The 20,948-nt window shown below is 41.5% G+C and overlaps 1 protein-coding gene across 1 annotated transcript in view; it reads right to left on the reverse strand.

Moving 5' to 3' along the window:
• Rnf24 (ring finger protein 24) overlaps positions 1-20,718 on the reverse strand; it is a 47,059-nt gene extending 26,341 nt beyond the window's left edge. Inside the window, exon 1 of the mRNA XM_051144660.1 lies at positions 20,582-20,718. The gene's annotated coding sequence lies outside the window, so the exon portion shown is untranslated. The remainder of the gene's footprint in view (positions 1-20,581) is intronic.
• Positions 20,719-20,948: the final 230 nt, after the last annotated feature.

The following is a 20,948-nucleotide window of genomic DNA, read 5'->3' on the forward strand; positions in this document are numbered from 1 at the left end:
TGCCTTCCTCTCCTACCATGTCTGTCTTCCTTTCTTCCATGTAATTAGGATTTTTAGATGGGCAGATGTCACACTTCCCAACTCCCCTTGCAGTTGCACTTGCCCACATCACATGCAACAGATGCACACCAAAGTGTCTAGACATCATGCTTATTGAATGAAGTACTGACAACTGTCTTCTACTTCCTGCCTCATTCCTTTCTTTACACTGTTTTCAGTAACATGGACAACATGTCACCTATCTACTCAAGGGCTGGAAACATAATTCACTAGTATAGCACTTGCCCAGCATGCACAGGTTCTGGGTGCCGTTCATAGCATGACAGATATAGGAAGAGGATGGAGTTACCCACAACTTACAGGTGGAATGGCAAGAAAGATGGGGTTTTTAACTTGAGGTCTCTTACTCCATGACTCTTCATACTAAACCTGTGACAATTTTTACATTCATGAAGAAATAATTTTTTAATCTTTTCTTAACACTTGTTTTAGGAGGTTTTATGTATTGATAGCTGATCTGATCTCATACACTTATCATCTATGTCAATGCTATTTTTAAATTATGTTATATTCACAGACATTCAAAAAACCAGATCACAGATCCTAATTCTAGTTCAGAAAACTGCATTTTTTGCTAAGATCATATAAACTCCTGGCCCTGTCTTCTGACCCCACATTGTATAACTAATTAGAACACAGGAATCTCAACATTACAATGTGATCTCCCTCCATCCCTCCCTCCTCGCCCTCCTCTCTCAGTGCTGGGATTAAAGTTACACACTTTCACCAACCAGCTACAGTGTGATCTGTGACCGCTGAAGTAGTTTGGAAACGCCAGCAATACATTTGCTAATTAATTCCACAGAAACACAGCACTAATGATCAATCAACCACATCTAGCTGACCTATATATCCTGACTTCAAAACCTCATTTATGCCACAGATTGAATATCATTTATCTGAAATGATTGGGACCAGAACTGTATCAAGGCTCTGGATTTTTTTCCCCCTCAGATTCTGGAATAATCTCCCCACCTCTTCTCTGTGTAGCTGTGTGGTGTGAAATATTGGGGATAGGACACAAGTCTAAGCAAAGCCATGTTTTTCTATATTTTGAATACAGTGTCTATATTGTGCCTGTGACCAGTCATATGAAAACTGTGTCATCAAGTTTAGTGCTCAAAAAGTCTCAATTTATGGAATATTCAGATTTTCAGATTAAGGATACTCAACCTATAATATATAATAGTTGCTTGTTCAAAATAAAACATCTAAGTTTCATCTCATTAAACTTAATAACTAAGCTGTAATCTCAACACTTTGGAGACAGAAGCAGGTGGATCTCTGAGTTTGAGGCCAGTCTGGTCTACAAAGTGAGTCTAGGACAGCCAGGCTACACAGACAAACTTTGTCTTGAAAACAAAATGTAATAACTAAAAATGTAGCATACTAGCCTTGAAATTATATGTCTGAGTTATACAGAACAACAAACAGAAAAAAGTTAAGAGGGAAACAGTAAATAAAAATGACAGTGGTGCAAAAGATTTTATTACAATAACTCCAAAGTCTCATATTATTATCCTGTATATGGAAAAATATGCTGACAATCACGACTGTATCCATGCACACAGAGGGAATGCAAAAGAACCAATCGTCTCCATTCTGTACAGAATGCCACTCCTCATTTTATACCTACAGGAACTATTTAGAGAGCATGTCTCTTCATTTGTGACTGAGAATGAGTCACAGCACACAAGTCAGTTTTCTTTATTAACAAAAGTCACTCCATTTATCCCTCCTATAGGTCAATATACTTCTGAGAACCTTAATATTTCAAAAAGATAACCAAAATGAACCTTGAAAACATCATTGTTAAGTCAAACAAACCAGTCCCAAGTGGCCACATAGTGTACGACTGTGTTTATATGAAGGACCAAGAATAGAAACAGAAGAGTGGCAGCTACTTATTGTAGCTAGTAAGGAATAGAGTGATGGCTTGAGGAGCAAGGTTTCTTCTTAGGACAATGATAAGAAAAATAACTAAACTCCAATTAATGTACATTTAAAGATTTATTTATTTGTATGTGTGTACCTAAGAGTTTGTCTATCAGATGTGTGCAGGTGCCCTCAGGGCCCAGAAGGAGGCACTGAAGGCCCTAGAAATGGAATTTATAGTTGTGAGCTGCCTAATGTAGGAGCTGTGTACCCAATATGGGTCCTCTGTGGGGACAGTAAAAACTTTTGTTTTAAATTTTTATTTTACATTTTATTTTATGTATGAATGTGTTGCTTTCATGTATGTATGTGTACCACATGTGTGCCTGGTGCCTGCAGAAGTGAGAGGGAAGCGTCAGATCCCCTGGAACTGATGTTATAGATGGTTGTGAGCCCTATGTGGGTACTGGAAACTGAAACTAGGACCTCTACAAGAGCAACAGGTGCTCTTAATGGCTAGGCCATCTTTCCAGCCTAGCATTGAATCATATTAAATAAACAAACTATGAAGATGTAATAAAGCTATTCAAAAGATGAATGAGGAACAGACTTTAAAACAACTATCAGAAGTGATACATATAGAACCTCCCAAAAGAAAAAGAAAAAAAAAAAAAAAAAAAAGAGATGGCTAAGTGTGAAATGAAGTTAAGTAGGAACTATATTTTTACATCACCTGACAATGTCTAGAATGGAACCTCTGACCAGGCACATCTCAGCAGCTAGGCAGGCAAAGCTGTGTATCTGCATAAGCTAATTGTTCTGTGTTCACACCTTCCAATGGTCTAGCCCTTGCATAGCAACAATAATTATTAGGGCAGTACTTTGTTAAGGGAATTAAATTACATTCACAGTAACTTGAAGTATTTAGTTGTAATTACTTCCATGTGAGGCTAAGACCATGGTTAATAAGTGAGGCCAGAACTTGAATCAACTGCCATATGCTATCCCTATATCACTGTTTCCAAAAAAATACCATTGGAATTTACTGTGGAAAAAAAGTATATGTTTGATTTTGAAAAGAGTTGGGAGTTAGCCTAATAAAAGTCAAATGCAAGCTCTGATTGATTTCACTGCATTTATAGGAAGTTAGCTCATGGAAAGTACTAAAATGCCTCAGAAGTTCCTGTTTTAAGTTTTACAAAAACTTTTCAGTCAGATCATATGAAAAATGTTAGAAAAAAACAAAGTGACAACTGCAAATCTAATAAATACTGAACTGAACTGTAACTTAGTGAATCAGATAAAGGAGTTGGCCACTTATAAATTCAGACTAGATGCTACTTGGCATATGAGAGATGATAAATACTACATGGATAAAGATAGTAAAATGGCCAGGTGTGGTGGTGCACGTCTTTAATGCCAGCACTTGGGAGGCAGAGGCAGGTGGATCTCTGTGAGTTCGAGGCCAGCCTGGTCTACAAAGTCCAGGACTACATGAGAAACCCTGTCTCGAAAAACCAAAACAAACAAACAAAAACCAAAGATAGGCCGGGCGTGGTGATACATGCTTTTAACCCCAGCACTCGGGAGGCAGAGGCAGGCAGATTGCTGTGAGTTTGAGGCCAACCTGGTCTACAAAAAAGTCCAGGACAGCCAATGCTACACAGAGAAACCCTGTCTCAAAAAACAAAAACAAAAACAAAAAAATCAAAAAAACACCCCAAAGATAGTAAAGTGTTAGATGGAATAGGAATATTGTGTTGTATTGTATTGTATTGTATGTTAGATTTATGTATTTATTATTATGTATACAGCGCTCTGCCTATATGTACACCTGCAGCCCAGAAGAGGGCATCAGATCACTTTATAGATGGTTGTGAGCCACCATATGGTTGCTGGGACTTCTGGAAAAGCTCTTTACCTCTGAGCCATCTCTCCAGCCCCTGAATAGGAATATTTTAATTCATTAAAAACTTTAAAACTACCTATTTATTATGTATTGGAGGGGGTACATGTACAGTGGTGGAGTGTATGTCAAGGTCAGAGGACAACTTGAAGCATTTGGGCCTCTTTACTATGTAGGGTCTAGGGATTGAATTTCAAAGTCACAGATTTGCTAAGCCATCTCACTGGCCCAGCTGACATACTTATCTTAAAAAAAGAAAAAATTACACTTGTTTCTTATAGAATGTACCAGCTTTCTGGACTCCAAAGAGTGTGACAGGTAAGTATTGTGGCCTGCTGCTTTATAGGCCTCCTCACCGCAGAAACAATAGGACAAAGCTTGGATGGTAGAGTCTATACCTTGTGCGCTCTGGTTGCATTAGAAGAGGGCAAGGACATGAGGCAATGAAGTGGTGACACAATTTCCTGGAGGACTCTACAGAAGGGAAGTGTTTATCTTATCTGAACCCATGCAATGAGCCCTCTGCTCAGCCCCTAGACACAATGACTTGCACAGTCGCCATTCTAAACCAACTCAGCAAATAGAGTTCCCTTTCTACACTAAATCACTTAGGCTGCAATGAGCAATGATGATTACCTGTAATGCTTGGCTCACCTGATTAAAAACAATTATGCTGATTGTGTTCACGGTTTTGTTTGCTGTGCAATGGGTGCAACAGAACTCCTGCGTCCTAAACAAGTACTCTACTACTAACGTCCCCCTGCTCTTCTTGTTTATGGTCTTTTCTTCAATTTTAAAAGTTAAAATATAATTATGTCATTTCTTCCTCCCCCCCCCCGCCCCTTCACCCTACAACCTCTCCCATGCACCCTCTTGCTACCTCTCAAATTGACGGTCTCTTTTTCTTTAATTTTGTTACTGTTTTTTAAGACAGGGTTTCTCCATGCAGCCCTGGCTGGCCTGAAACTCACTCTATAGACCAGGCTAGCCTCCTGAGTGCTAGGATTAAAGGCATGCACAACTTCCATCCAGCTTTTAATTTTACACACACACACACACACACGATTTGCTGAGTCCCTTGCTAAGTTTTTGTATGTATGCAATGTCAGGGCTGACCACTTGGCACTGGATAACCATAGGGGTCCTTCCCAGCTGTCCCCGTCCATGTTAGCATGATTACTGGTCTTGTTTAGGCAGCCAAATTGTTGAGGTAACTTGAGTGTAGACTCTTTATCATTTCTAGGAGACACAACTGTGCAGCGCGTGGATCCTCTGGTTCTTACAATTTTTCTGCCCCTCTCTTGGGGTTCCCTGAACGTTAGGTATGGGAATTTTGTTGCAGACTTATCATCTGACGCTAGGTGCCCTCTCAGTTGTTCTCTGAATTTTGACCTGTTGAGCAGTCCTTTTAGGCATCCCTTTCTCATGGCATGCTTCAGTTTTAGGAGACCCCAACACAGCATTACTCCTTAAGTTAACAACATACAGCAGAGGCTCTAACACATACTTTTAATGACTTTCACAAACAATATGATTAGAGATTGTCCAGAGATCGCTACTAAACTAAGAACCCCAACCTATTTAATTTTCCTTCGAAGGCAAGGCTACTTTCTTAAGAACAAGGATTCGGGAAGGGAAAAAAAAAAAAAAGGTTAAATAAGGTAAATCAGAGCTGGTTAAAATGAGTGAGGCTTTCCTCAGCATTCAGGAATTTAGTAAAGGAATGTGAAGTGAAGTTAAGAAGTATCAGAAGAAATAATCAAAGAACTATTTAGCATAAAGGACATTTTGTTTTGTTTTGTCTTGGAACTCAGAGATCTGACTCCACCGCCTACCTGGTAAAGTAAAACAAATAAAAGCGGGGTGTGGGGACGGGGACGGGGACTAGGGAGGTAGAGGCAGGCGGATCTCTGTGAGTTTGAGTTCCAGGACAGCCAGGGCTACACAGAGAAACTCTTATCTTGAAAAACCAAAAAATAAAAGATAAAGTAAAATAAATAAAAATATTAGCCAAAGAAGAACCTCTGCTTTAAGAATTTTGTTTTGACCAGGTGATAGTGGCGCACGCCTTTAATCCCAGCACTTGGGAGGCAGAGGCAGGTGGATCTCTGTGAGTTAGAAGCCAGCCTGGTTTACAAAGCAAGTCCAGGACAGCCAAGGCTACACAGAGAAACCCTGTTTCAAAAAATAAAAAATTAAAAAAAAGAATTTTGTTTTGTTTTGTTTTTTGTTTTTCCAACTAAAGGCTGAGATTAAAGGCATGCATCCCCCACACCCGGCTTGCTTTAAGATTTTTTTTTTTTTAAGTGTACAACCTTCTATTTTTTTAACCTATACCCAATTTCATGAAGAAACAGTATTTTAAGGACACATGTATACAAAACCCAATAGTTTTTGGAGAGGAAGACTATAAAACATTAAAAATGCGGGGGCTGGAGAGATGGCTCAGAGGTTAAGAGCACTGTTTGCTCTTCCAGAGGTCCTGAGTTCAATTCCCAGCAACCACATAGTGACTCACAACCATCTAGAATGAGATCTTGTGCCCTCTTCTGGCATGCAGGTGTACACTGTATACATAATAAATAAAATAAAAATAAATAAAACTTAAAAAAAAACATTAAAAATGCAAAGCACGTCCTATGTATTTTATCTTTATAGAAGATATGTACTTCACAGATCTGACTACTCAAGCTCTTTGTAGACAATAGATTTAAACCAAATTAAAATGGAGAAACAAACTACGAACTAAATCTTTGTATCAGATTACACCCAAGCTAGCAGGCCTCCAATAGACCAAGTCTTCAAGGACTTGAAATCACTTTGCTAAACTTCTGAGAAATCATAAAAATTGGACAAGTGAGTTTCTTCAGTATTATACTTCTAAAAAATATGATAGAAGCAGAGCTTTTTATAGTCCAACTTGCTTTGGATCAAAGGTTTAATTCTCTAAAAATAAAACCTTGCTTAAGAAATAAATACATTTAGAAAAGGATACACAAGTATCACTATATTCATAAAACTGAGGAAATAAATTTCAAACCAATGTCATCTGTGGTGTTTATTTCTTTATCTTGTTTTTGATTCCAGATTAATTATTCCTTGGTAACATTTACCAAGGATCGGCCTTTGAAGAACAAGTGGAATAATTGAAAGAGGGAAGGAAAAAAAAAGACTGAGTGGAATGGACAGACATTCAGTTGCACCTGAGGAGGGACTGGATCAAATCAACTTTTGGAATGAAGACTTTTTATCCTAGCATAGTATGCTTTCCTTCCATTGCTGAGTAAAAGAGGCTTTCATATATTCCCACCTTTATTTAGGTTGCAGAGCTATTAGAGTACGCGTCAATGTTAAAGAAACAATTCACATCTTGATTATGATACTCAAAAACAAAGGCAGCACCACTAAGACAAAAGATTAAATCCTCAATTCAAACAATTCAATTTCCCTTATTTTAATTAAACTTGTTTGTACCAAGAATTCAAGAGTAAAGTTTCAGTGGTAGCCTCTCATATAAAGTGTATTTTATGGTTGCCCTAAGGAACCTTTTGATGAGATAAAGATCTTACAGAACTCTTGCTAACAAATGTAGAAGAGACAGCATAGTGAGAAAAAGCCATCTTTGGCCAGGTGGTTGCGTGCACCTGTAATCCCAGCAGAGGCAGAGTTTGAGGCCAGCCTGGTCTACAAAGAGAGTCCAGGACAGCCAGGGCTACACAGAGAAACCGTATCTGGGGGGGGGGGGGGGGGTTGGGGGAAGGGGAAGGGGGAGGGGAAGGAGGAGAGTAAAGTCATCTTTACAGCCTAGATGAAATGTCTTATACTGTGACTCACCCTCTGGTCTGTTGCAATACCAGAAGCGAGGTAGTAGGCAGATACACAGTGCCTCTAGTTGAAGACCAGGGAGCTTAGTTTTACAATGAAGCTTAGCTGTTTAGGAGTTAAGATGTTTTTAGGTCTAGATAGATGTTTTAAGTTGATAATGACAAGATGTGATGGAGATTGATTTACATCCAGAATTTTAGATCACTAAGATAGGAGAGATGGTTTCTTCAAGGCTGTCAAATACAAATAACCAAAACACTAAGAATGTAACATTTATATAATTCCTGATTGTGTCATGGTTCTTCTTGCTACAGGTAATTTATTGTATATTTGTGTAATAATACAAATGTATATGTAAAAAATAGAAAAACAAACAAAATAAAATTAAAAAAAAAAAAAAAAAAAAAAGAGAGAGAGAGAGAACCACTGCTGCACTGCTGAGGTGGCGTGTGAGAGCACTCAGACTACCTCTGAGTATGTTTACAGCTCTTCCCAAGAAGTCTGAGGAGCAACACAGTTGAGCTGGGTGTGATGGCCCAGTGATCCCAGCACTCAGGAGGTAGAGAAAACCACAGTTCTGTTGAGTTCCAGGCCGGCCTGGTACATGTAGTGAGTTCCAGGGCATTTGGTTGCGTGGTGAGACCCTATCTCAAAAAACAACAAGACCACTGCCGCCGCCACCACCAACAAAACCAAAGTAAGACAGTTGAATCTATCACGTAATAGTTATCTCAGGCAGAAAATAAAGGGAATAAAATAAAGGGAAAAAATAAAACCCACTTTACTGGTTTTTCAATATATAGAAGTAAGATAAGTTTTATGGGAAATATCTATTTCTCCTTGAATAAAACAGCCACACAGCTATAGAACATAAATGTTGTTTTATGTTTGAATACATTCTTTTACTGAAAATCTGTAACACAGATTATACCAAAAAAGGGGGGGGGAGAACAAGAGGAGGAGCCTCCAAATACGATACATCCCTTTATGGATGCAGCTGCCCACTCCTCAGAGCTGCCTCCACAGAATGCTGGAGCTGTAGAGTGGATGGTGGTGAACAGAACAGAGAACTGAAACACACAAAGTAGAAGTCACAGCTGCACTGCTGACATTTGATCTTCACATCTTCTGAGATAGTATGTTAACCCACAACATTTACAACATATTCCACACATGTGCTGACTAAGGCTCTGTGGAGCTCACTTTGTAAATTCTCTTCCCATGAGGTTCAAAGTAAAACAGCAAGAAAACTCAATAGCCTCCCAGAAATGTCTTCAAAGCACAAAGCATTCTGCTTCTAATCAAAACAATGGCTTTGTAGTTCTGGGGGTTGTTTAGGCAAATGTTCCACCACTTGTATACCTCCCACCCCATAGCACTGACTTAACACCTCCCCTTCTTAAAGAGCCATTTCCTTCCTAAAATTTATAGGAAAAAACCTCTACAGGGCTGGAGAGATGGTGCACTGCTTAAGAGTACGGCTGCTCTTTTAGAGGACCTGGGTTTGAAAACCAGCAGCTCACAACTAACTGTTCCAGGGAATATGACAACTTCTGTCGCCTGTGAGCCCTGCACACAGGCCGTGCATAGGTATGCGTGCATGTAAAAAAAACAAAAACAAAAAAAAAACCACACCCACCCACATAAATAGAATAACTTTAAGAATCTACAACCAGGTGTAGTAGCTCATAGCTGTAACTCTAACCAAAGGTGTGCCACAAGTTGAGGACTGAGCTACAGAGTGAATCCCAGGTAAACACTGACTACAGGGTAACTTCTCTCTCAAAAAACAAACAAACAAACAAACAAAACAAAAAACCCAAAAACAAACAAACAAAAAACATTGAGTATGGAAATACATGCCTGGAATCCTAACCCTTGTGTAGGCAGAGGCAAGAGGACTAGTGCATGCTCAAGGCCAGTCTGAGCTATAACAAGACCACGTCTCAAAAATAAAACAAGGGGCTAGAGAGATGATAGCTCAGTGGCTTAGAACACATGTTTTTGCAGAGGACCCAGGCTGTGTTCCAAGCACCCACATGGCAGCTAACAACAGTATAGATCTAAGAGATCCAATGACCTTCCGAGCTCTGCAGGCTCCTGCATGCATGTGCTACAAACATGCACATAAAAATGCAAAACAAACAACAACAACCCCCCCCAAAAAAGCCCTACATACTCTCCCCAAGGGTTTTATAATAGCGCTAAAGACCTGTTAGAAACTTGTTAACATGTTCTCACAGGAAACAACTATAACTATGAGCAAATTCCTGCACACAGCACTCGGGATGTTGTGTGCATTGGCCCAGACTTGAGCCTTATTCTCCACTGTTGCTCTGACACCACACCACAGTCAGATGCACCGCTGTGCATCCCTAAAGATGTCCCCTATCTTTGTTTTGATTGCTTCTACTATGTGCACAACCAAGATCCCCAATCACTGATAAAAATCTGTCCACCTCTTATGTTCCGACTGAAACATCTCTCCCTATATAAAATCTGCCCGATTGCGTAGTCCCTCCCATGAGGTTCAGCCTTCTGTCCTTCTATACTTCCCCATCTTGTATTGTTCTGCTGGATACCTGTCTAATTGGAGGTTCTGTGTTACACAGCATTGAATCTAAAAACTGTCATCAAGGAATCAAGGAAGTTCTTATTTTCTCATAGAATGAATGGTTAAATGGTGGGGGGAAATCTGACCTAAGTGTGACCCTAAAACAAAGGGTATTTGCAGGTGTAGTTAAGGACATGGTGGTTTAATCCCTGAAACTGGGAAGGAGGAGAATCAGTGTGCCCTGTCTACACAGCAATCCCAGACCTGCTGGGCTACACAGCAACTATGTCTCAAAACAAACAAACAAACAAAGGTAATGATTTAGAGATCAAGCTGTTAGACTGTGTAGATTATACATCTATTAACAACTGTTTTTTGGGAAGAATAAAAAGTTAGGAAGGATTCTTCCTGGAGTCACTGGGGAGCTCAGCAGCCTTGTCACCTTGATTTCCTCCTCCTGGACTTCAGAACTGGGAGAGAGGAAATTTCCATTGCCATAAGCATTAACTTTGTAGTCATCTGTTATGGTAACTCTAGGCGAGGGCACATCTTCTTTGTCCTGGTTCAAATGAAATCCTTTTCAGTGCTTTAGCTGCTGCAGGACTTCTTCAGCTGCTCTTTGCAAAGGTCTCGGAGCTCCCTTCATCCTCAGCACTGCATCTGCCTCCTCTCCTGGGAGCTGTCTGCATAAACTCTGACAGGAGATGGGCTACAGAGATGTCTGTGTCCTGGCCCCTGACTGGTCAACCTAAAGAGGTTACTTTTTTGATCTTTAATTTTATCATCCATGAACAATAAATCATTTCAGCATAGTTGTAAGAAGGAAATAAGTAACACCTGTACCACTATAGATATACAATGTTTTCAGTGCAGCCTAATCCAGGTAACAGATTTTGCATAAAGTTATCTGTAGGTACTGATAATCCTTTGTGATTTAAAGAAAAAGATCTTAAAATTTTCCTTCTGGGCCAGATGTGGTGTTGTACACCTGTAATCCTAGCACTTGGGAGTCACAAACTCAGTCTACATCTACAAAAAGTGTTCTAGGACATGCAGAGCTACACAGTGAGACCCTGTCTCAATAAATAAATATAGAGAGATAATATTAGTTTTGACTTGTTTTCAGAGACGAAATCGGAAAACCAAAAGACTGAAGAAACTCTAATCACAGCCATGTAATACAATTCAATCTAAGTTGCAAAGACCAGATCTTATTTGAAGTATAAAGCACAAAGTATAATTTCATACACTCAGGTTTGGGAGAGAATAAAAACAAATGTAGGTGGTTCATAATGTTTTTTTTGGTTTGTTTAGATGAACTTAACAAACAGGAAATACAGAACCATTCAATCTTCAAATTGAAAAAAAATTAAGACAACATGCTATTGTAAGAAACAGGGGTTTGTTTGTTTGTTTGTTTTAAATAAAAGGTAGTTTGCTCAGCAACATTCCATAAACCTCCACATGACAAACCCTGCTTTTGACGATGTCCCCACCACACCCCACACCTCTGAAATCCCAGAACTTGCAGTGTCGACCCCTCTTCCTTTCCATTGGTTACTTTGCACCAGTTCTTGTAAAACTAGACAATCATTAAAGAATGTAAAGTTTGAATGAGGCTATTAATGCTAAGAATCCAAAAGACACCATCACCAGGGGAGATATGTGCTCAGACTGGCAGCACCACACTTAATACTTCTTTTGCCCTCAATTAAACTAATCTTAACTTTGCTAAAGGATATAAGGAAATACCTGGTACAAGCACCTGTCTATTAGGACAACATTAGTAAATAAAAAGACAAATTTAAGATAACATACATCATTAGCCTTCTATTGAAGCCTATGTATGAAGAAGTAAACTTAATGAGGTTAAAAAAAATACTAATCCAAATGACACAAATTTTAGAAGATGATGATGAAAATAACAAGCAAGCCTCATTTTAGAGATGGTAATAAATGAAAACAGGTAAACTGGAGGAAGTCCCAATGTAAATGCATTCACTTTTATTGACAAGCAATTCTATCCTTAGCGTTAAATCCATAAAAATGCAGGTTGCATTACGCTTTCCCAAAGCAATCTCATAACACAGGGTTTACTTGCAATACCAAGTGGCTTCTTTTCCTTGACATGGGAGGCTTGCTTTACTCCGTGAAGCGGACACCACAGAGCGAGGTCTGGCACAACTACCTCTTGGTGTGATTATCCTTAGGGTAGATGGAAGGCCCAGGCTGGCTTTCCAAGAGTAGCCAAGCCAAAATAAGGCCACTGGCCAGCTATTCATGGGCCAGCTGTCATGGAACAAAGTGTCTAGTTCTTACCTCCAGAGCAGAGAAGGTTTATCCAGCTGGCTCTCAAAGGACGGCACTAGCTGGAGTGCTCGCCATCCCTTTTCAGCCATCTGGCATTCCTTTAAAACCCGCAGTTTACACAGCCCTGCATTATGAGGGCTGAGATGCTCAGATTATAAGAGTTTCCATTATGCGTCTATGATAAGAAAGAAGTAGAGTAACTACCAAATTAATTCAAGAAACAAATCTCTAAAGCTAAAAATCACTCTCAGTTTTAGCTTGAAAAGGCCCATGTTTGTTATGTAAACTTGCAAAATTAAAAAGACAAATAATGAGAAAATAAACTAAAAAACAAAACCACTTGACACATAGAAATAAATTATTTTTTTTCCGAGAGTCAGGATTTCTCTGTGTAGCTCTGGCTGTCCTGACTCACTTTGTAGAGCAGGCTGGCCTTGAACTCAAAGAGATCTGCCTGCCTTTGCCTCCCGGGTGCTGGGATTAAAGGTGTGTGTGCCACCAAGTCCCTGTTTAAAAATAAGTTCTTTAAATCTAGTACGTCCTCACCCTTTCTGGTGGGATGTCTACAGCCTGTCTACAGCTTCATGCGGTTTTCAAAGTATGTTGAGCTGCTACATCTATCATTCTGCCTAGCTTGCTAGCAGGTGAAGAGAACATTTTATAGTTACTTGAGAAAAAAGAAAAAGAAAACTGTTCGCCAGGTATGATGGCATTTATTTATAATCCTAGCACTTGAGGTAGAGCCCTGAAGATCAGGAGTTCAAGGTCATCTTCTGACTTAAGTTCAAGGCTTGCCCGGGCTACATTAAATACTGTCTCAAATAACTAAACTAACTAAACATTTAACTAACTAAATAAATAAACAAAGCAATCTGTTTGATGACACACTGGGCATTTGAAAGCTTTAGCACATGACTATAATCTTAGCACACAGGTAATAGTGGTACAAAGATCTTTCAAGGGGGAGACCAGCCTGGTTGACATAGGGAGATGAGGCTAGCCAGGGCTATACAACTTCCAAAATGAAACTTTCAAAAAGAAATATAAATTATTAAATAACAAAGTGGAGTAACATGAAGAAGGAATCTTTGGCAAGTGAAATAAACATTACCTGGCTCAAAATTAAACTTAAAAAAAAAAAAAAGATTTATTCACCTTTAATCCCAGCACTTGGGAGGCAGAGGCAGGTGGATCAAATAGGGCCAGGTGTGGTGGCACACGCCTTTAATCCCAGCACTTGGGAGGCAGAGGCAGGCGGATCTCTGTGAGTTCAAGGCCAGCCTGGTCTATAAAGTGAGTACAGGACAGCCAAGGCTACACAGAGAAATCCTGTCTCGAAAATCCAAAACACAAAAACAAAAAAGATTTATTTATTTTTATGGGCATTGGTGTTTTGCCTGCGTGTGTATCTATGTGAAGGTGCCAGGTCTCCCAGAACTGGAGTTACAGACAGTTGTGAGCTGCCACGTAGGTACTGGGAATTGAACCTGGGTCCTCTGGAAGAGGAAGAGTAGCCAGTGCCCTTAGCCATTGAGCCCTCTCTCTAGTCTCCACAACTAAATTATTTTATTAAATGATCAAAGCAATTTATCAATTGACCAAACTGCTAAAAGTGCTATATATAAGCTACTCTTTGTAACTGTAGATCATTTTATTAACCTATCACATGATGTAATCTGGGGAATAGACAGGAAGAAATTGGGAGGTTGGGGGGAAGAGAAGAGAAAGAAAAACCTAAATAGACCAGTCATATTTATGACCAATACATCTCAGAGGAATATAAATATCCTAAACAAAAACATTAAAGAGATGGTTCAGAAGGTAAAGATGCTTGCTCTCAAGTCTGATGACCCGAGTTCAATCCCTTGGACCTTCAAAATAGAGAATGGAACACTGTATGTTGTCCTTTGACAACATGGCACAGATATACCATCCACACAAAATAAATGTAATATTTTTAAGTATTAAAAATATTATGTTACAGTGAAGTATTAATTGAAGAAGGTTATAACAATTTTTCATTAAGTTCACGTCCATTCCAAGTACCAAGATAAGCATTTTTCATTCGACCCACAGGGCAAATAAATGGAATGTGTACTCTTATTATTTTCATCATACAATGAAGAAATTGAGAGGTTAACACATTTCCCAAAGCTGGGTGTGGTGGCACACACTGGTCATCCTGGCACTAGGGGATAAAAAAATACAATTATAATTTTTTAACTTTTTTTTCTTTCCTTCCATTTTTCCAATCAGGGTCTCTCTATGTAGCCTTGGCTGTCCTCAACTCACTCTGTAGCCCAGGCTGGCCCAGGCTGGCCTGTTTCTACCTCCGAGTACTGGAATTAAAGGCGTGTACCCCCACAACAGACTTACCTTTAATTCTTTAAGTGTAGGGGGAAAAAAAAGATTTTATTGTTAGAAATATTAAAGGAAAGAGCTACTGGCTAGGCTGAAAATGTCAGTTGTGCCTTTTGCTCATAGATGCAGTAGGCTCTTGCATTTCAGAACAGATAAGGTTCTTGTCCCTGGCATTCTAGTGGAACTAGAGTCAGGAAGGAAAGTCAACAGCAGCTGTAGGAATGGTGAGAAAGTCAACAGCAACTGTAGGAATGGTGAGTACCACATAAGACAGGCAAAAGGGGGGTACTTTTCACCTCACACATCTTAACTATCAGGTAAGCAGAAGGGATTGGTGGGAGGCAAACAACGTTTACTAAATTTGGCATTATTTTTAAAGATGAAAGTGAGACCATGCCTGTGTGCTGACATGGAAAGACCTGTGTAAAGTTAATGATGCAAGAGAGCGGGCACAAATACAGGAACCGTGTGAGTAGTGAAGGGACAGGAGACAGAGAACACAGGAGGAGGGTGGTCTCTGATGTAGGGAAAGGCTTCTGTTTGAGGTCATCTAAATCTTTACAGCCTTAGAGAATGACAGACACAGACAGACAGACAGACAGACAAGTGACCAAGTGAACAAATAAATTAATAAATAGCTGAGTCAGCTAGTTACACTGAGAAAACCTGTCAAAAAGCAGACAAAGAAAAAACAAACAAAGAATTAAAGTTCAGCGGGGTGTGGTGATACACACCTTTAATCCCAGCACGGGGGGGGGGGGGGGGGGGGGGGGGTGCGGGGAGGGGGCAAAGGCAGGTGGATCTCTTATATTTGAGGCCAGCCTGGTCTACAGAGAGAGTTCCAGGACAGCAAGACTATGATGAGAAACCCTATGTGGAAAAAAACAAAAAATTAATGAACATATTGATATGGTAATGCTTGCTTGCTTTCATAGAGAGAATTAAATTGTAGCTAAATATGATGCTGCATAGAGCATCGCCATTTTCAGAGGTGACTGATCTTTAGACTTTATAATGTCAGTGCCAAAATGCTGTTTTTTACAAATATGCAGCACAGTCGGGCGTGGTGGCACACACCTTTAATCCCAGCACTCGGGAGGCAGAGGCAGATGGATCTCTGTGAGTTCGAGGACAGCCTGGTCTACAAAGTTAGTTCAGGACAGCCAAGGCTACACAGAGAAACTCTGTCTGGAAAAAAGAAACAAACAAAAAAACAACAATGACGAAAACCCCACACAGTACAAACTGCAAGAAGTATGTTCCAGACCTGTGATGGTTCATGTTGACTTTTAACAACTTGATGGGACTTAGACTCATCATGACAGCACACTCTGGGTGTGTTTATAAAGGTGTCCTCTGCCCCCAATGGCTTGACTGAAGAGGAAAGATGGCTGAAAAATAGCCCAGCAGTTAAAAGCACTGGCTGCTCTTCAAGGGGACTAGGATTCATCAATTCCCAGTGACTACATGGCCACTCAGAACTGTCAGTTACTCTAATTCCAGAGAACTGGATGCCCTGGCACCAGGCAAGCGCATTGGAACACAGACAAACTTGCAAGGAAAACACCCAAAATACCTACCACAGGAGAATGTTAAGTTTGAAAAAGGAAAAAAAAAATTAAAAAGAGAAAAGACCCACCCTGAGTGTGAATGGCTGGAAGTAACCTGAGCAGAGCATCAGCGTGTGTCAGGGCTGCTGCGTGCCTCACACACACTCACACACTCACTCACACACTCACTCCCTCCCTCCTACCGTGGACTTCCCTACCATGATGCCCAAGTAGTCGGTCAAAACAGAATTTCCTTTTCTTTATTTTCTGTTTTGTTTTGTTTTCGAGACAGGGTTTTGCTGTGTGGCCTTGGCTGTCTTGAACTCATCTTGTAGACCAGGCTGGCTTCAAACTCACAGCCATCTGCCTGCCTCAGCTAGGGGTTACAGGTATGTGCCACTATGCCCAGCAACAGACTTTGCCTGGCAACAGACTTCTCCTTAGGTCGTTTGTATCAGGTATTTTGTCACAGCAATGAGAAAAATAACTAATATAGAGCCATGTCTGAAGTTGTTGGAAATCTAATCCCGAGACAAAATTCAAATACTGATTTTAAAAAATCAATTAGCAACTCAAACAGCTTCTGTTTTGAGATAGGGTCTCACTATGTAATCCTGGCTGAGATTTTTTTTTTCCGAGACAGGGTTTCTCTGTGTAGCCTTAACTGTCTTGGACTTGCTTTGTAGACCAGGCTGCCCTCTAACTCACAGCCATCTGCCTGTCTCTGCTCCCAGTGCTGGGATCAAAGGCGTGTACCACCACACCCGACAATATTTGATTTTTTAAAAGATATTGCTGTTTCAGGCCAGGTGTGATTGTAGATGTGTTTAATCCTTCCACTTGGAAGATGTTTGATTTCTTTTTGGTGTTTGTTTATTTGTTTTTCGAGACAAGGTTTCTCTATGTTATCTTGGCAGTCCTGGACTTGCTTTGTAGACCAGGATAGCCTTGAACTCACAGCGATCCGCCTGCCTCTGCCTCCCAGTGCTGGGATTAAAGGCACTCACCACCATGCCTAGCTCCCACTTGGGAGGTAAAGGCAGGCAGCTAGATCTCTATGGGGCTATCTTGGTCTACATAGTGAGTTCCAGCTCTATGCAGAAAGACCCTGTCTCAAAAAGAAAAAAAATAGATAAATATTTCTTTAAACATAATACAATCCATATTTTTCTCTTTCTTTAAAGTTTTTGTTGTTGTTTTAGTTGGGCTTGGTTTTTCTTTCCTCCTGCCCTCCCCCACCCCCCTTTGCCCCTGGGTTTCTTTCTCTGTATAACCTTGGCTGTCCTGAACTCAGAGATCTGTCTGCCTCCTAAGTGCTGGAATTAAAGGCATGTCCCACCACACCTCTGTGGGTATGTAAACTTACTCATCAGAGCAGATATCCAGAAGAGGGTACCGGACGCCCTGGGACTGGAGTTACAGGTGACTATGAGCTACCGATGTGGGTGCTGGAAGAGCACCAAGCAATTCATAAGCACTGAGCAAGCCCTTCAGCCCCAGATATAATAATTTTATACTTATATGCTGGAAGGAATGACACTGGGAAGATATTAAGCCTGTTTTTCCTTTATTAAGCCATTATGTTTTCTATTTGTTTGAGACAGAGTCTTTCTATTACCTAGTTCTGGCTGTCCTGGAATTCTGGGACCCACCTGCTTCTGCCTCCCAAGTGCTGGGATTAAAGGTGTCCACTACACACCCAGCTTTAAGCCTTTATGTTTCTATAAGATCGTAAAACTTTCTACGTTCAGGGAAAAACCCAAACCCAAACCCCTGTAATTCCAACAGAGGATAGCCTAGAATCTGAGCAGAGCATTCCAGGCAGCATGCACTGTTGTAGGTTGGTGTGACAGCAATGAGAGGTGCCAAGTATATTCAGAAGCAAGGATGCACTGAAGCCCTGCATTGACACACCAGTGAGTGAGGCCATAATATCTCAGATTATGTGCTTGATTGTGAAGTATGGCTATTATTTTAGCAGGGGTTCTTGTACCCCAGGCTAGCCTCCAACTCCTACATAGTCAACGGGATCCTCTAGCCTCCAAGATCCCAAAGGGATCACAGGTGTGGGCCACCAGATTGAGTTAATTCCATCCAAGGGACCAAACCCAGGGTGTTCTGCATGCTAAGCAAGTGCTCTATCAATTAAACTACAGCTCCAGACACTTGAATTAATTTTTGATCACTGAAACTTTCGATTGCTAATTTTTGTGACTCCCACATTCAGTTATGCAACCCCATAATCGGTTGTGACCCACAGCTCAAGAAAAATGCATAAAGCAAGAATTTTATTACGAATAATGTATTGTCATCCAACCGGTGGAAATTTCCCTTCAAATTAAAAGCAAATGTTTTAAGCAGGGATTCTATATATAAACAGATGTTGTGGAGGTTTATGTGTCATTTTGTACTGAAATTTTACTAGGAATGAAAATATATGTGACTCAAAAATAAGTAATCTTGAAGAGAATCTTAAAGAAAACTGAACTCACTCAATTATTCATATATAAACTCAATTTTTTTCACCACTACTATTTTGAATCAAAAGATCATAACAAAAATATTTCAGAAATGTGCTTTTTCACTCTACAAAATAAGACAGGTAAAACAACAACAACAAAAGACCATTAGCCAACCAGAGGAATAACTATCTTCTAAAATTCAAGTAATCTTGCTTAAAACAAAATAACAAGGAAAAGCTTGTTTGCTGTTTATTCGGACAAGGTCTCATTACGAAGTTCTGGCCTGGAAATTCCTATGTAGATCAGACTGGCCTTGAAATCACAGAGATCCTACTGCCTCTTCCTCCCAAGCAACGGGATTAAGGCATTTGCAGCCACACCTGACTGGTACTCTCTTAATCACGTCTATTTAACTGGCCAGGTGAACAGGCAGGCAGTCCTATCAGGTCAAAGCCTATGGAAACCAGCAGCGTTTCCTGTCCTCTTTTGGGGTGGAGGTGGCGGCAATATGGACAGACAATGGAAGGGGAAAAGGTGTTGTTTTCTGGTAGTCACGTAAGACGATCTATCTGTTTAGCTGGGCTGCATAACCAAACACACGAAAATTGAGATCAAAGCCAGGGTGCACGCCAGAGTAATGTGCAATAAAATCCTTTGCCAAAGCATTAAGGCGGGGGGGGGGGGGGGGGGGGGGGGGGGCGCCGAGTACCGGACAGACTAGAAGGTGGAAAGAACCTGCTAGACCACCTCTTATTAAAGCAGAAAGGCAAGAAACACAATCTGCCTGTACTGAAGAGTGGGGAAAGCAGTGCCCTAGATATATTGGGAGTATATATACATATATATATATACACACACACATACACACACAAGTACAAAGACCTATTATCAGTGAAGCAAGCCTAGAAAGCGATGGCCTGGGTGTTGAATATATCACCAGTAACCCTAAAAGCAACGTGTTCTAAATATACAGAGACACAAGAATGCAGACTCACACTTTCAATGAACAGACCCCACTCACTGGCTTTACAACGAGAAACAAAACACCGAAAAACCTATTATCTGGAAATAACACCAAGGACGAACCGGCAAAGATGAAGTTATCTTTACACTTCTTTTCCTTATGCCCCTTTAGACGATCTCAGACCGCCTCATTTCACAGGACACACACCCCTTGGGTCTCCGGAAACAAAGCAGGGTCATTAATTCTCTGGCCTGCGGGTGCACGCACGCCCCCCATCCACAGACGATGAGGCCGCCATATGACTTTCATTAATAAGTAAGCCAACAAGGGAGGTCTCGGTGTGCCTTGCATAGTGTGACAACCAGGCACGAGACAAGCACCACAAAGGAAGGAGTGGCTCGGGACCAGAAAACCACTGCCACACCGCGCCCCCGAGACGCGCGCCCGTCCCCGACACCGACGCGGAGGCAGCGGCTCCTCCATCCTCCGCCCATCCCGCCTCCCCCGCCCGGGCCCAGCCCGAGGTGACCTCCGGGTGACAGCCCGCGCCGCCCTTTGTGCGGGTGTGTGGGGACTGCCCCGCGGCCCCACGGGTCTCCGAGCCAGTGCGAGGCCGGCGCACTGCCCTCAGCATCCCAGACGCGAACCTGAGGAGCCTGCGCTTCAGCCTCAGCCGAGCGGCCCGCAGGCCCAACCCTCTCCTCCCTCACTCACCCGGACGGCGGGCAGCGGGCGTGCGGTCGGCGGCGCCCGATGGTAGTTTTCGTGCGGCGAACTGCTAACGAGCCGCGTCCGTGAGTCCGAGCCGCTGAGCTGGCGGTAGCGACTGCTAGCTGCGGCCCCGGCAAGGGGCGGGCCCGGCGGGGGAGGGGCGGGCACCGCGCCTCTCATTCATGCCGCGGGGGCGGGGTGTGGGACCCGGATGCCCGGGCAAGTCCCACCTCCTCCCTGAAGGCGCACGGCTTCCATTGTCTGTAATGCGCAGGCGCGGCGGTCCTTGGCCAGGCTGAGCTGTAAGATTTATTATATCTTTTCAGCTGTCTAGTGTCTGTGAGCAAGAGCGAAACTTGGCTTCTGTTTT

Source organism: Acomys russatus, chromosome 4, assembly GCF_903995435.1.
Source record: "Acomys russatus chromosome 4, mAcoRus1.1, whole genome shotgun sequence".
Classification (NCBI taxonomy): domain Eukaryota; kingdom Metazoa; phylum Chordata; class Mammalia; order Rodentia; family Muridae; genus Acomys; species Acomys russatus.